Source organism: Phocoena sinus, chromosome 6 (genome assembly GCF_008692025.1).
Source record: "Phocoena sinus isolate mPhoSin1 chromosome 6, mPhoSin1.pri, whole genome shotgun sequence".
Classification (NCBI taxonomy): Eukaryota; Metazoa; Chordata; class Mammalia; order Artiodactyla; family Phocoenidae; genus Phocoena; species Phocoena sinus.
Genome location: NC_045768.1, coordinates 99,732,144 through 99,736,578, shown reverse-complemented (window position 1 = coordinate 99,736,578; position 4,435 = coordinate 99,732,144).

Sequence of the window (4,435 nt, the reverse complement as noted above, 5' to 3'; positions counted from 1 at the left end):
TTAAAAACCTGCTAGCCCCCAGATGAGACTTTCTCCTAGGTAATCAGGATCTGTGTTAGTTGCCTAGGGCTGCCACAAACTGGGTGGCTTAAAGTAACAGAAATTTGTCATCTTACAGTTCTGGAGACCAGAAGTCCAAAATGAAGATGTCGGCAGGGCCGTGCTCTCTCTGAAACTGTAGGGGAGAATCCTTCCTTGCTTCTTTTTTTTTTGCGGTACGTGGACCTCTCACTGTTGTGGCCTCTCCCGTTGCGGAGCACAGGCTCCGGATGCGCAGGCTCAGCGGCCGTGGCTCACGGGCCCAGCCGCTCCGCGGCATGCGGGATCCTCCCGGACCGGGGCACGAACCCGTGTCCCCTGCATCGGCAGGCGGACTCTCAACCACTGTGCCACCGGGGAAGCCCCTTTCCTTGCTTCTTATATATTCTGGCGGTTGGCTGGCAAACCCTGCCGTTCCTTGGTCTGTAGCTGCATCCCTCCAATCTCTGCCTCTGTTGTCACACGGTCTCCTCCCTGGGTCTCTGACCTCCCACGGCCATCATCTGATAAGGACAACAGTCATGTCGGATCGGGGTCCACCCTACTTTCGTATGACCTCATCTTAACTAACTACATCTGCCACAACCCCATTTCCAAATCAGGCCACATTCTGAGGTCCTGAGGGTTGGGACTTCAGCGTATCTTTTTCGGGAGGCACAATTCTTCCCATAACAGGGTCTTTGAAATAGAAGTGAAAAAGAACTTTTTCATCGTGTGGTCAATGCTATTGGATGCCCGTCCAAGGGTCAGCAGTGGGACTTGACCCACATATGGAGAAATAGTACATTAAGGGGGGTGGGAAGGCTGTGAGGTGCCCCCTGCTTCTCCTTCTAGGCTAAGGAGCATGGGATCCCCTTAGCTCTCAAGAGCAGCTGGTGTTCTTGAGGCCTGAATGGGCCTTTGATAAGTCAGCTCTGGGGCCTCTAGGTGCTCCAGGGTTGGGGTGGGTGTATTTACCGAGGACTCTCAGCCACCCCTTCCTCAGCCCCGTGGATCCAAGATCAGCATCATAGAAACCTCCCTGCAAGCAGCCAGCATTTACTGAGATCCCACTGAGTGCAAAGCCCTGTGGGGTTCCCGGATGTTGCCCTGGAGTGGCTGGTCTCGTGGGCTGGCCACAGGCAGCCCAAGGCAGAAAGACAGTGGAAAGGGCCAAGCGGGTGGGTGAGGTAGGTGGGGGTGGGAGGGGTAGATGCCGTGGCTTCTAGGATGGAGAGGCAGCTGCAGGCCCAGGGGGAGTTTTTCAGAGACATGGGCGGGAGATCTCTATTGGGTACCACCGTGAGCGGAAGTGGAGAAAGCCCCGAAGCTCTACCGAGTAGGGGATGGAGAGACAGACAGCCGGACAGACAGCAGGTGGTGACAGTGCTAAGGAGAAAAAGCAGGCTAAGAGGACAGGGAAGAGGATTCCTGGCAGAGGGAGCAGCAGGCATAGAGGTTGGAGTGGAACAGCAGAGGCCAGTGGGGCTGGAGCAGCGCGGGTGGGAAGAAAGAGGCAGGAAAGGAAGGTAAGAGGCGCGGGGGGTGAGGGTGGGTGCCAGGTCTTGGGGCGGATGGGGGTCTGGTGATCCCATGTAGGTGAAGATGTTGTATTTTATCCTAAGTGTCCAGGCAGAATTTTGAGCAGAGAAATCAGTCATTGCACCTAATTTCAAACACATCACCTCACTGCTGTGCTGAGAATAGACTCTGAGAAACAAGAGGAGAAGCAGAGAGGAGCTCGAGCAGTAAGTAACCCAGACGAGGTGATGCCGGTTTCCACCAAGGTGATGGCAGGAAGGTGATGGTGAGCGGGGAGAAATGACCGGATTCTAGATAGTCTTTAAAAGCAGATCCAGTGAGATTTCCTGATTGGATGAGTGTTGAGAGACAGGTGTCAAGGTGGGCTCCAAGGTGTCTGGCCTGAGCTGCTGGGAGCATGGAGTTGCTGTTTACTGAGATGGAGAAGGCTGCAGCACGTGTGGGTCTGGAAGGAAAATCAAGGGCTCCTAGTGGGGTGGCTTAAGGTGAAGATGGGACTTTCAAGTGAAGATGGCGGGTGGACAGGTGCAGGTACGAGGCAGGAACTTAGGGGAGAGTCTGGGCTGGAGATGGAAATTTATGGGTTAGTTAGCAGAGTTTAGATGGTATTTTAAAGCCATGAGACACAATGAGCTCGCTCTGAAGCAAGTGTTTGGAAAAATGATAAGAAGGCGAAGGATTGATCTCTGGGGCGTTGCAATCAGTACGGCTCTGAGGACAGATCAGAAAAGACAGCAGAGACGGGCAGTCAGGGAGGTGAGAGAAGCACCAGGAGGGAGAGTGGTCACCCTGGAAGCCGTGGGAAGCCAGTGTTTTGAGGAGGAGGGGTGGCCATCAGTTCATGAAGTGTTGCTGATGGGTAGGTCACTGTCACAGGAGGGAAGGCGGAGAGAGGCACGATGGCAGATCCTGTGGTGGGAGCCCTTGGAACTCTCTCCTGGTTGCTTCTCTTTCCTCAGTGAAATAAGAATCACGGCTGAGGGTGAGGTGTAGGGAGGAGGTGTTGGAAGTTTGAAGAGAGGAGAGAAAGTGGACTCAGGAAACCTAACAATTGCACCAAGGGCCGCCTTGACTGGTGGCAACTCCAGAATTTCTATATTTGAAGGATGTAGGAGATGTAGAGCTAGTCAGAAGGGGAGCTTGACAGTGAACCTGCAAAACACCCACAAAAGGCTGAGAAACTTCAGTCATCCAGGTCAAAGAGAAGGGGAGCTGAAGGGGGAGAAAAATAAGGCCAACACCTGAGAACCCCCAGGTAGGTCCTCCATAAGCAGGGGAAGGGGAGGGAGAGCCTTCTAGGCCAGCTGAACCTTACAGCTGAGATACAAGCCATCCCCTTTGTCACTGGCTGTGTGCAGCCACCAGAAATACAGCCAGTGGGATGAGATGGAAGAGGCAGGACTAGACAGGAGGGCACCAGGTGATGTGGTGGCCACGCCCCCTCATCTGTCAGGACAGGAAACTCCTGGGACCCCTTCTTCTTGCTCCCACCCTTCTCAAAGTGCCAGGTCAGACATTTAGGTAGGTTTGTCTAAGAGTATAACCTGCATCTCTATTTTTTAATTTTAATTTTATTTTATTGAAGTATAGTTGATTTACAGTGTTGTGGCCCTGCATCTCTAAAGTACCTTGGCTAATTAAACACACACACACACACACACACACACACACACACACACCCAAGTTCAAACATCAAAGTAGTCATCTTGGGCCGTGAACTTCTTGCAAAGATGTTGCCATGACACAACGTATTCCTGGAACTCCTTTTTGGGAAATCCAACTTAGTATGTGACACACTGTTCTCTCTTCTCTGTGGGGGTCACTCTTTGCATTTCAAGGGTAGATTTGATTTCTGGAAACAGCCTAAAGTAATTTAGGCCAAGTGTGATGACTAAAATTGGGGATTGGAGTTTTGCAGCCACTGATGAGGTTTGGTAATGGATAGAATAAAACTAGCTTTGTCTTGTTTAAAAAGGGACAATACTTCTTTTCCAGGATTTATTAAGGTATAGTGGTAAAGTGCCTGCTATAGTTTTCGATCCATAACAGGCTTTGCATAATTGGTAATTATTAATATTCCTAAAACAGAGATCCTGAAATGAATTGTTGAAATAAGAGATTCATCCCCAAGGTGATGGCTTTGAAGGGACAGACTTTATCTAGAATGATAAATTTTGCTAAGTCAGTTAAAAAAGCATAACTCTGTAATCTGTTAATTTCTTTATCAGCCTTGCAAGTCAGAGGATAGAGGGCTCCATGTCAGAGAAAAGAGCAGCTGGAGGAGATCATGGGGAGATGAATAATGCTGACCCCTTGGTCAGCCCTTAGGACCACCCTTGTCTTTTGGTAGTTCCTGGTTAACCAGCACTAGACACAGTGGGTCGTCAGGTACTAAGGAGGTCAAGTGTGTTCTCCCCTCCCCCACTGGTGTCCTCAATGCTTCTCTGCTGGGTTGCTGATGCTAGGGAGAAACTCTAGGATGAGGAATTCTTGTCTTTGGCTTAAACTTTCAATCCTTCAGTACAAGAGCAAATAATCAGGAATAAGATAGCATGGGAGTAACTTACAGCTTTGTGTGGAGGAGGATACGAACTCCTTTCCTGAGACCAGCTGTTGACAGTGGGAGAGGAGAGACAACAGAAGGACCACAGGTCTTTTTGTAGAAGGAGTGGGGAAGGAGGAGGCATCACCGAGCCAGACTTTCTCTGTGCTTCCCTCTCCAAGGGGCACGCAAGGAAGCCTCCCAGCCTGGAGCTGTGCATGGTGTAGGCTCCCAGTGCCACCTTGCTGCCACGGGAAACAACAGAAAGTCCTAGCCCTTGTCTGGACTCTGTCCTAGCCAGGCCAGCAACTGTGGCTCTGCTCTCTCTCTCTG